Here is a 12934-nt window from a genome sequence, read left to right as displayed (position 1 = left end):
TGGGCAAGCCAGATGCTTACTAACGCTAAGTCAGTGCACCCCATCTTCTTTTGTTGTATGGATTAAATGTAATGTAAAGACAAATAACGTGTTGTTATTTGCAAGTTAATTAAAAGTACCTTTAATTTTTTTAAGTGCAAGCATACCTATTGGCTAATGAAACAGTCAGGGAAAATATGGGGACATACACTTTATTTATAAACAACATTTGAATATCAAATGTACAGTGGCGGATTTCTCCGCCCAAACAAAAATAACTAATTTTCCAACGAGTCCACTATACATCCAGCAACAACAGTGCTCCAATGTCCATGTTTTCAAACAAGAAAAATCGGATTCTTGAAAATCATCCAGTGCGAAAAAGGTTTCGTCTTGTCAAAATTTGGCTACTCGCCAATTTGCTTGCCATCTTCACGTTAAACGCTGTCTCCACTTCAGCAATATCCAGTTGAATCGGGTCTTGATAGGATAAAAAAGAAGGAACAGTTGTAAGCCCACAATGCAACTGAAAATGAATACAGATCCATTATTTAAAAAAGGCATGCTAAATTAGACTACAAATCAAACCATTAACCGACATAGCTAGCTTTCAGTTAAGCCAGCTAGCATTGCGCAAGTGCTTAGTGTCATACTTAAACATACAAACATTAAAGCATAGACTATAGTCAAAAAGAAAGAAAGAACAAAACAAAAAACTATTTATATAAAGACTGAGTTAAGCTGCCAACTACATCTATTGTAGCGAAAGTGTGTCAACACGGGATATGAAATGCAAAATACTGATATGGGGGGATGTTCGCTATAATCAAACTTCAAAATAGTTGTAAGTTAATTAGCTAAAACAAAAGATGAATCATCCAACAACCTCTGTTGGATAATTATGTTGAATATAATTTTAAGTTGAAAGCTGATTGAATATCGTACAGCCACATTTTAAAATAAAATGAATTCAAATCGAAGGCAGCCTACAATTATTTACACAAAATGTTTATAAATACGGCAATGTGCCGACATGAGTAACATAGAATTTTAGTGTAAAGGAATACAGTGAGAAGTACAAAAAGCTATATACTGATCAGTTCTGTTGCATTTTATCGGATCCTGAATTGACCGTTATTAAGTCCCGCCCCTCAGTCAACTTTCATGTGTAGAGAGCAGCAGCGTGAAGTTGAGTGGAACATTAGTGCCGAACAAACGTTAATATCTCAAAAACTATACATCGCATCGCTTATATTTTGATGTGAGGGAGAGCAGAAGTAGCTGAAGGGTTTGATGTATAATAATATATGTATGTGTAGAGTTAAAGTTGGGTGAACTGCAGTTTTTTCTAAATGTGTGAATTGTCACATCACGCACTCTAGGCTGGCTCCATAGGCTGCTAGCTTGCGCAACAGTTATTGGAGCACAGAGCAAAAAGGGGTAGGACAGAGCAAAAAGGGCAGGACTTCGGAAGGTCAATTGATAAAATGTTCAATAAATTCGAAGTAATCAGCAAGATAAAATAAAAATCAGAGTTGAGTCAACATTTCCAACAAGCTTCACAAAAATTCACCAACTGACCACAAGGGGTGTGACATTAGCTTATGTAGCCTAGCATGTATCTTGTTATGGGTTGTGCTTAAAATTGAACAAATATGCAACGTTGAGTACGTAATACAAATATGAAACCACAAAGTTAATTCAAAACGTGATCAAAATGATAAATTCAAAATGATATATTTGCATGTGAGAAAACTATGTGGTATGCAATGTAAGATCCATTATCTGCATAGTCTTTGAATTGACAAATTGATGATGATTCACCAAAGCAGAGATAAGAATAACCAACAGGACATCCAAACAGGCCCCAAGAACTATTTAAGCAACGCAGGTCAACGCACATCCACTGTTCAGAATGCGGGGGGGAAAAGAAGAAAAAAATAACTCATACCCCATAAAAGGTGACGTACGGTAAAAAGAAACAAGCAAAGAAAACAAACAAACAACAAAAAACAAACGAATAAAATTAATGTGAAATGTAATCAGTCGTGTTCTATCTTGTTTTCAGGTTTAAGGCCAAAAAAAACTAGGGTATGCACAATTTTAGCAAAAAGTTGATGAGATGTGGCTTTACTCTAAGTAAGTATCAAATACAAGACGTGGCAACACTCCAAATGCACCCCCCCACCCATTTCACCAAAAATAAATTATTTTTGGAAGTATTGCCATGAAGTCAAGTTATCCAACTACTCTTTGAACAGTGCATTAGGTTGTGCAATCTGCCGCTAACATCAAGGTCTTTGATTGGTCTTTAGCCCCAATTTATCACTTGCTATGGCAGCAATACCATGCATGTGGGACCATGTTTACCTCAAATACCAATGAGTTATTCTCAACTACTATAGAAATCTAAAATGGCATATTGAATTTCACATAGGATACAATTTCCAATAGACCATGTGTGTGTGTGAATAAGCACTCAGACCTTAAAAACAATAGAAAACTTACAGAGCTGTCTTCTCTTTTCCAGACTGAAACCTTCAAAATCGGTCCATGTCACCTCTGCAAGAGATGAAGAGAAATTAGTGAAATCCTCATTAAGGCACATGTGGCCTGTGCATGAAGTAACAGATACTTTGGCCTAGTGAAATGTATATTTAATCAGAGAGACTTCATTGTCAAAAGAAAATGCTAGTTAAATGAACAACTATCACTGCGGAAGGGGGCCTTTTCAAATCCGCTGCCGACTTGTGTCAGGCCCTTGGCTCTTTGCTTTTCCCAGTAGACAATTATTTTAATCTAAGGATTTAAAGCTGACAGTGTGACTTTACCAACCATATAACTGATTGCAGGGTAATGCAAGATGGAATATGTGACTTTTTTATTTTTAAGAAGAAACCTCAATCCCCCAAGCTGTGAAGTGTTTTTGTTAGCTAATGTTATCTACAACTAAATTGGGAGTGTGGACGTCCGACTGAAGTCCGGCAGGCATTGTGCCATTTTTTTTCATGGGGTTGATGGATTAAACCCAGCCAATATAAAGAGAGGAGGGGGAAGGGGAGGAGAGGAGTGATGTCATCAGACAGTTGTGATGGGTTGGCCTCAGTGACGTCATCAGACAGTCGTGATGGCTAAGTGGGTGGGTGGGCCTAGAGATCGGATGTGATGTCATCAGACAGTTGTTACTTGTGATGGCTAAGTGGGTGGGTGGGCCTAGAGATCTGATGTGATGTCATCAGACAGTCGTGACGGCTAAGTGGGTGGGCCTCAGTGATGACATCAATGATGTCATCAGACAGTATGCGAGCTGCAGGGCCAGCTCGACGAGCTGCAGGGCGGGCTCGGCCACGCAGCGAGATGCCTAGTTAGTTAGCTCACGAGATTGCCTAGTTAGTTAGCTCACGAGTTGCCTAGTTAGTGCAAATGGCTAAATAGCCAGTAGTTGAAATGCAAAATAACATACATTAAGACTGAATGCCCTTCTCACAAGTTAGCTAGGCTTGCCGCGGTAGGCGGTGTTACACGGTGGTCGGGCATTCACGAACGATTACATCACTTGCCCAGCGACACAGGTGTCGGTGTGACCGGTAACACCGATGTTGCCATGACTTTATCAATCTGGGACTATCAGTCTGACAACTATTAGGACGTGTAGGGCGGGATGTCCACGCCAAGACTTCAGCGTCTGTGCGCTGCGGTCCTTGTTTACAGTCCAATTGACGCAAGAATGGAATTGGAGTTGATCGATTGATATGGTTTGTAGGCGTTTTACATTTCGGCTAATCTCTATCAACAGATAACTAAATATGAGACGTAGTTGACTGTAAATGACGACGGGAGCAGAAGTATTGGCGCAACATCCTTCAAAATAAGTGTTTAATGGCTTCCTTCAAAATAAAAGTTTTTAATGGCTTCCTTCAAAATAAAAGTTTTTAATGGCTTCTGTGTTCTTTAGACTTGTGTAGAATGGTTTTTATCTTGGAAATCCGACCGAAAGTCGTATTGTTGTCTCGCTAGCGCTAGGAAGCTGCGCCCATAATAGCATGGATTGTTATTCCCAAACGACAGGACAAGCTACAAAAACCTTGTCCACGATGATCTAAAGTGTAGGAGTATTTTAGACCGAGACGCAACAATGTGCTGCTCTGTAACGTTAAACTGCAAATTGGAAATTACGTCACGTAACTAACGTTATGTAGCGCGTCTGGGCAGCAGATAGCAGCACCAAGTCAGTCCTGTTTAACGTACTTTTTGACCACGCATATTATTATCAACACGTGGAACGTGTTTCTTAGTATAACGTTGGCCACTTTCAGGGATGCAAACTAGTCACCTTTAGGTGACAGTGACCTTTTTCATTCTAAAATAGGAGGATTTCTGAGTGGTTTGATGTCTCATGGCATCCCTGCACTTTAGTTAAATAATTTCAATTACTTTCCTTGTCCCACACTAAAAACATGTATTTGCCAGAGATTATCTTAACTGCACATTACTCCAGTTTAAACATGAATGTGTCAGCAATCCTTTTGAATTTGAGGTTCAGTATATTTCTAAAAATAATAATTGTTAGATTAATCGACTAATCAAAAAAATAGTCTTTAGATGAACCGAGAAGAAAATAGTCGTATGGGCTAGCCCTAGTGGCCAAGTAACTATTTATCGCAATTGTTGCATCAATGAAGAATGTCTTTAATGAACGGTCTAATTTAATATATTAAATCTAGATATCATTAGCGATACAAAACCAGCAACAATTTGAGTATGATGGCTCAGTGAGATGCCAGGCAGATGCTGACGAGACACATTCTGGTTGCATTATGAACATAATTTGACTTTATTGCAGATGTTTCAGGACAACGCTGAAAGGTTACAATACTCAAATTATGAATTCCCATATGCCTCTTTTTAGGCTAAAAGGCGAAGTCAAAATTGGTGAATAAGAACAAGTCACTCTCAAAGTAATCTTCCTTTACGGAGCAGTGCATCGTCCCCAATTTCGAAAAACGGCACTGCTATGATACAAATAAACTAGTATTTTATTTTTTATACACTTAAAAGTGGCAGCCAGAAAACGGGTTGTTTCTATTTCTTGGGTTTATTGATTGGTCAGTGGCCGAGAAAAATATTAGACAAGAAATGTATAGGTATAACAATATATATATAAATATAAATAAAAGTTCAATCTGCTGTTGCGGCTAGCTGTTGTTGCTAATCAATCCTATTGGTGCACTCAGACAATAATTAGTAACAGTAATCGATTTGATGCACATTTCCAAAATTTAAGGCATTGATGATATCCAAGTAATCTTCTAAGTACGTTAGCTCAATTTAATAAAAATACTTACACGTCCTCATTGAAGTGCGAATCACTCCAATCCAATTCAGGAATTCCATGGTAGCTAAATGTCAACCCTTTAAAATAGGAAAACACAAGGTTCAGAAAAGAAAGTGAGAACAGCACACCCTAGTGGCTGTATGCATGTAGCTGTAAAGACATCAAAGACTGCGAAAACAATAAAAATGCAGACATGGCTGGTTGATAAACATACCATTTCGCTCGGGTCATTTCTTCTCTCGCCCAATTTGCGATTCTTCGAGGGGATGCCTACAACATATAAAATATGTGGTTATGATCGTTTTTATATATTAAAAGTTCTGAAAATCACCACTCCAGTTGGCAGAAGAACCAAAAGCAATAATTTTAAGATTTTGTATTGATGAGTTTTGGAAAATATGTGTCGTATGTCTCATTAACATAAATGTAAAACCATGGAAGACGTTTACGTATTATGTGGGGAAAATACTTTACATTTGCATGTTTCATGGTTTTAAAATAGAACTAGATTTGTGTTTGATTCTACAACAGATTAGAATAAAAAATATCCTTTTGTGAATAGCCTAGAGAAGGCATTTTCTTTTGTGCCAAGTCGCACAGTACTAATCCTTTGGATTCAACATTATAGCTATAGTTAGTGTTATCTTTAATAAAAGGTTATTATGTTTCATTGTATGTAGCAGTTATCTTCTTATGTGGATACATCAATAATCGTGTCTGAGAGAGACCATATTAAGAGGCTTTTATTTCTTTATTTAATTTTGATGCTTTTTATTTCATAAATATAACATATTGACATAATGATGTTTTCTGACATAAAATGTACCTTTACATATATTGTAGGTTTAGTGTAACATGGGAAAACTAAATTAATCCCAATATTTAAATGACTTCTCCATAAAGTACCTCAAAGGGTTAAAAGCCAACACCCTAGTTTAGATTTCGAACAATACTTGAGCTTTTTTTTTTTACATATAGACCCTCTATTTGACAAACAAATGTACTACAGAGTGTGTGTATAGTGTTTACAAAAGGGGATTTATGGTCAGTAATCGTGTTTTAAGCTTTTTGAGAATTTGTCTCAATTAATTACAATTGTTTTTTATAATAATTAGTTTACATATGTACCACTCATTGAAATCATGTTGTAGGCTACATTTGCAAACTTAGGGGTAGGTTGATGGGAAAACTAATCGAATTCTTATTTTATTTTATATAATATCCTATGAAAACCCCCAAAAGAGTGAATAAAGCGAAAATAAAGAAAATTACATGTAAGAATGTGTCCAGATGAACCAGTCTCAATCTATCAATTTAAAAAAACGAAACAAATGCTAGTTTTAGATCTTTTTAGTCCACAAAATTGAGACAAGGGCATTTGCCCTTTCAAGGACAAAGCAAATTTTAAATGCGTAGGTTGAAAACGCTCCAAACAAGAACAAAATGTGCCTCTCTAACCAAATATGAACGAAGTTAACTTGAAACACAACGATCAAACATGCTCTTCTCACGAACTACAGCACAACCAAATAGCAAGTTTCACTCCGTGCAAACAGTTGTCTTTATTCTTCGCTGACAACACGCCATGGCCATTTTTACAACACTGCGTCTAAGCTGTCGTTCTTTCCACCATATTGCCACCATACACCCACAGACTCCGTTTCTTCCACTACCAGCATTAATGTATGATTACTTGTAAATCCTTACCCATTTCCACCGGGCCGTCACTATCCCACTTCATCTGCGAGGGCTGCTGTCGTCTTTTCGGACGATTTTCGCCGTTTTGGTGGGTCTTTGGGCCGCATCATTCCGCCCCTCCTGCTCTCCGTCCGAGCCGCTTGCTTCCTCTGCTGCATGTGTCGTCTTCTTCCCTGGGCGGCGGGGCTCCTCTCTGCCTGTGCTGTTATCCTCCACTGGCTCTGCCCACTTCTCTCAACGTAAGCGCCCTCACTTCCTCTCTGCAGCCTCGCTAGTAGCTAGTAGCACCGGAGCCCCTCTTTTTTCTTTCCCCCTCTGCCCTCATTAAGAGTAGGCTCAAAAAGAATCATGATGATGATGGATACAAAATGTTTTGACCTACTATAGACTATTCCACAATTTATTCTATTTGCGTTACAGTAGGCCTGCCCCAGTTTTAAGCAGACATACGTTTTATTGTGTCAGATCAAGGCACATGCCTACATCAAAGTTGCAAAAAAAAAACTTGATAAGGTTTTCTATAGAAACAAACACTTTTCTTAAAATAGGCCCATTGCATACTTAGTGGAATAGCCTACTAGGCTATATGCCTATTTCCACTATAGGTTTGTGCAATGTTTTTGTTGCTTTCAGATGATATTCCGTTTCATTTAGCAGACCATCATACTGGCATATTTTGCTTAAAACACCGAGCTTGGCTCTGACTTGAATAACTTGCCAGACCATGGGGCCACATTCTGTAGAACATGTTTCCTTCATTGTGAAATGAAAACAACATCCTATTACACAGGTATAAACAGTGACTAAGTAGGCTTTTGCCTTTTTCAACATGGGCCTTAAATGTTTTTAAAGTAGGCCTTGTTAATGTTCTTTGCATATTGCACTCACAACTAAGCCTGTTGATAAGTGATCAATAATGTTTGCAATTTCTCCATCTACAATAGTTCATGCATGCACATATGGCTTTGCTTGCCACCATTTTTGTGATTGTAGCCATGAAGTCTGAAATAGCACATTGCACAACCCCATTTTGTGGCATTGCCATGCATTGAACAGATCTTTAGTTGTGAATGCTTTGTAGTGAACCGGAAGTTGAGATTTACACCATTTGCTTGGGAAAGAGTCACTGAATGAGTCATAGGAGTGTTTCAAAGGATGTGATCAGTCAACAACACAGCATGGTTATTGCTTGAATGTGGACACCAAGCCACCTTAAATACATGAGAAAATGTTGAATCACTGATAGCCTTACGTTAACATAAATTAACAAAATGAATGAAACAAATCAATATTGTGTTTTTCTATCAACTGAACAAATCTGAAGAGCAGGTTTCCCCAGGAGAGAATCAGGTTTTCCGGGATTATTTTGGCTACAGTATATGGTTCGGTCTTTGTGGGGCTCCATCTTGGTAGCCTACTCCACCTCCATCACTGACCAATGGGATATGAGGCACCACAGCGCCTGCTGATTTGCAGTGGAAGATTTCCTTAAAAAGATCCTCAGCCTAGCAACAAGATACACAAGTGCCTTGCCAACACTGGTGCGATCCAGACATAGAAAGTGAAGTGGATATAGTCTTATTGAATTGACAAACTCGATGGGTGAGAGCAATGAATAGGAAGCTTACTAAATCTGCCAAAAGTAAAGATACTTCCCTAGAAATGAAAGTGGTGCCTTAGAACTAGATCATCATTTAGTGCTCAATTATGAATGAGCTGCTGAGTGTTGCAAGGCAAATTCTATATAGGCCTATTTTCACAGATTGAAAATTGGAATATTAATCCACAAATATTGTTGGTATGGAAAAAATACTGTATGTCCCCTTTTAACTGCAGCAGAGATAATCTCATGTGTTGCAGGCTATCATGCAGGTCTATGTTTTGGTCAACCTCTGAGTCTGCACATTTGTTATGGACATGTGCTGTAGCTGAAGCAAGACGTCAATTTAACCTCTTAAATGTGCCCTGTCTAGTGTGGCTCACTTATACCTCTCTCACTTGTACATAGGTGGCTCGTGGTTTCAGCTGGACCAGGTTGTTGACCTGGCTGCCTTTGACAGTATATTGAAGTCCTTTTTAACACATGTATGCAATTGCCAATTGTCCTGACTCCCCTGCCTGCCCCGTCTCCTAACCCTGCACTATGTCTTGTCTGCCCTGTGTGTTAAGTCTAAGAGTTGCTGTGTGACTGTTTTTGCTAATGCTTTTAACACTGTTTATATTTGTTTTTATTTGTATGGATTCTACTTTTGTGTATGCCTCTATGCCCTCTTGGCCAGGTCATTATTGTAAAAGAGAATGTGTTCTCAATAATCTACCTGGTAAAATAAAGGAAATGATGATGACATTGAGCAAACTGTTGCTATTTGTGCCATATGAATAACAATAAAACAGCAAGTAGTAAATGCTTGCTGAAGTGATGTACCAGATGAGGGGCGGGCAATTATTTTTCCCAGGGGGCCACATGAGAAACCCAGATTGTTGCCGGGGGGCAAAACAATAATAGTCATGCTGTAACCTTTTCTAGCTTCATAAGTCAAATGGTGTGGTTAGACCTCCTGGGCCAGGTAGAACCATCATGATGGTGTGGTTAGACCTCCTGGACCAGGTAGAACCATCATGATGGTGTGGTTAGACCTCCTGGGCCAGGTAGAACCATCATGATGGTCAGTTCTGGCCCCCGGGCCGCATAATGCCCAGGTCTGAGTCAAAAGAGTTCTTTCATTGTGTGCACCATCCTACAATGTTAAATGTCCTTTATGTCAAGCACAAATAGCTTATGTCATCAAGTTATCCTACATGTAATCATTGTATAGACGGTTTTCACCAGAGCGCAACCCCACAGCACTTTTTTTTTTCTCAGCATTCGGCAAACTGCAGAAATATTCACTTGACATCGTTACTTTTGTTTTCGCCGCTCAGCTGTATAGACGGTTTTCACAGAATGGTCAGTCCTGCACTTGAATGTTTTTTTTTCTTTTATGTCCATAGCAAACACTGCAACAGGAAGTGAGCGGGGGTTCAATTTAGAATGTTTTTGTTGTCAAGTTAAAACCGTCTATATGGAACTTGACAATGCACTCTACAGGTTTCAGTGGTTTCAGTCCGCAGAGAGAGAGCACACTAGCGCCCCTTGTAGGCTACTCACATTTCTTTGTAACCTATACTCACCAGTTTCAAAATGGCAGACAGACAGAGAGAGAGGGAATGAGGCCAGTAGCCTATACAGTGGTGCCAGAAAGGTGTGTCTCTGGTCTCACGTGGTCAGACCCACTACATAGGCTGGTAGGCTATGTGTATCCTGTAAAAATGACAGACATGAATGCTGTCAATGGGTACAGTAAAACACTTTTGGATAAAGGCATGTGATGTTGCAAATGACTGGCAGAGTTAACAACAGGTGCTGACTTTTGCTGAGTTGTAATCAGCTGTGGGTTTTTATCTTCTTCAACAAAGCACCATTAAGAGCCAGTTGGTTCAAGTGAATTTGGCAACATTTGCGAACTTGCGAACCACCTGGTACGGGAACTGTACCACCATGGACCGCAGGGCGCTACGAAGAGTGAGGCGCGCGGCCCAGCACGTAACAGGATGTGAGCTGCCAGAACTGCAGGAACTGTATAACCAGCGGTGCCTCAGGAGGTCCCTGAAGATCATCAAAGACACAAACCATCCCCACAACAGCCTGTTCTCCCTGTTACCCTCAGGGAGGAGATACAGGGTCCCAAAAGCACGCACAAATCGCTTGAGGGACAGTTTCTTCCCGCAGGCCACGAGACTCCTTAACATACACAAATAGTGTAGTAGCTGTACTGTACCGCACTGTAGCTGCTACCATTATGTATGTCTAATGTTTAATTGTATGTTTAATTAGGTATATGCTATTTGCACCTGTACGTCAAATACGTCGAATTTAAAATGTTTAAGTACGTCTAAAGTATGCACATGACATGTGCACCTATGTGCAGTGAATATGCCACTGTCTCTGACTTGTCTTATCACTCTACTGCCTTATTGCTTGTTGTGTCTCTTGTTGTTTTTGCACTCATATGCCCTGTTATATTTGTACTATGTTGTAAACGGAGTCCACAGCACAAGAATTTCACACGTGATACTTGTACTACGGAGTGACAATAAAAATCTTGAATCCTGAATCTTGAATGATTGAAAACACTTCACTGCATGCTTTAAGTTGATATCTTCTATCCAAACCAATTTCTGGTGAATTCCAAGTATTTAAAATGCAGCCAAGCTCCAGAACATGGAGATTTCCTTGTTATTTTGTGCTGCCATCTGGTGGGCTATAATGAAATCAACTATATGCTCACAGCCTCACACATGGAAAAGTGCTTATCACTCAAAAGATGTAGAAAAATAAGACCAGATAAACAAACAGAAAAAGTGGTTATTCCTAATACAAGCTTGCAGGAGCTTCCAAGCTGCATGAAGTGAAAACAAATAAAGAATAAAGTATGTTCTTACGCGGGGCTCTCTCCCTCTCATACTTTCATAAGGTGGTAATTCCTGAGGTGGTACTTGGTGTAAAAAGGTTGAGAACCACTGTTCTAACTGTTTTGTCACTATACCAGTAGTTCTCTCAAACGTTTTCACATCAAGGACGCCTAAACTGACACAAATTAGACCATGGAGACCGATTTGATATGCTTTTGTGCCAGGATCCCCCATCTGATAAAATTGTAGCTTTTGTGATGACCCTGGACTCTCCGGGCCCTGTCTTGCAGGAGCTTGGTGTTGTGGTCATTATTGGGTGATTGGCTGATTGGGTGCACCTGGCCCTGCTGCACTCATATGGCTACTCAGGCTACCTTTACGGAGAATTTGTGTAGATAAATCTATAGCTGAGCACTAACAACAACAACAACAACAACAACAACAACAACAAAATAATAATACTAATTCATAATAATAAACATGATTGAACAATCTTATATTAGAGAGAGTCAGAGGGAGGGGAGAGAGAGACTGTGTGTGTGTGTGTGTGTGTGTGTGTGTGTGTGTGTGTGTGTGTGTGTGTGTGTGTGTGTGTGTGTGTGTGTGTGTGTGTGTGTGTGTGAGAGAGAGAGAGAGAGAGAGAGGGGGGGGGGATTTGTGTTTGTTTACAGATTTTCTGAATATATTCAGAGCATCATAATTGATCGATTGGCTGCTTACAATTATGTTCTGTGATTGGGACTGTCTCCTTGGCCGACTGGTTAGCGTGTTCGACTTTTAAATTCTACATGATCAACGTCGCACCGGGCTCGATTCCCCCCTGGTCAGCCAGCGCGGCAGCACAGGGGGAGGTAGTGTAACCGCTACTTCAATCCGGGTTCACACTTTAAGGAGAGCACGCTGGCCCTTGGCCATTGGGATTGTCCCTTTTTTTATGGAAAAATATGCTGAGTGGCCAAGATTTTCCATGGAACCCCGTTGTGACCTGCAACCTGCCCTTGTAAAATGGTGTCTCTATGGATAAACGCGATAAATATTGCCTTGAAACGCCGTCCGAAATGTGGTAATTACATAATTACGATTTGCCCGCAAATTAACGACCCAGCCAAGAGTGATAACCATAAAATCAGCCCGTGTGCCGTGACATTGTATCGCAATGCCGTGACCCGGATTCGAACCGGGGTTGCTGCGGCCACAACGCAGAGTACTAACCACTATACGATCACGGCGAGCTACCGGGGCTGGTGGAGGTCAGGGTGGGGAAAGTTGCTACAAGTGGAAGTCTCTATATCTGCTTCGCTCATGGTGGCGCTGTTGGCGGCGCTCTCCCTTGTCTGGGAGCGGACAACTGGGGAGACAATGTGGTTTAGAAGACAGACAGCTTTTTATATAACATGTGACGGTCAACATGGACTTATGGACTGATGATGGTATGCATTCATTTATTTTATTAATGTTTTATTGCTTGGA

General features: G+C 40.0%; 1 long non-coding RNA gene across 1 annotated transcript; it reads right to left on the bottom strand.

Moving 5' to 3' along the window:
- Positions 1-177: 177 nt before the first annotated feature.
- LOC310793148 lies at positions 178-7172 on the bottom strand. The gene is made up of 5 exons (XR_014553509.1): positions 7022-7172; positions 5529-5584; positions 5325-5391; positions 2488-2541; positions 178-459 (listed from the first exon to the last, which is right to left on the bottom strand). It is a non-coding gene; the product is annotated as an uncharacterized lncRNA (long non-coding RNA).
- Between the last annotated feature and the right edge of the window lie 5762 nt (positions 7173-12934).

This window comes from Poromitra crassiceps (assembly GCF_964638095.1).
Source record: "Poromitra crassiceps genome assembly, chromosome: 18".
NCBI lineage: Eukaryota > Metazoa > Chordata > Actinopteri > Beryciformes > Melamphaidae > Poromitra > Poromitra crassiceps.
The sequence above is the reverse complement of the archived record's forward strand: the minus strand, read 5'-3'. Positions and strand labels throughout refer to the sequence as shown.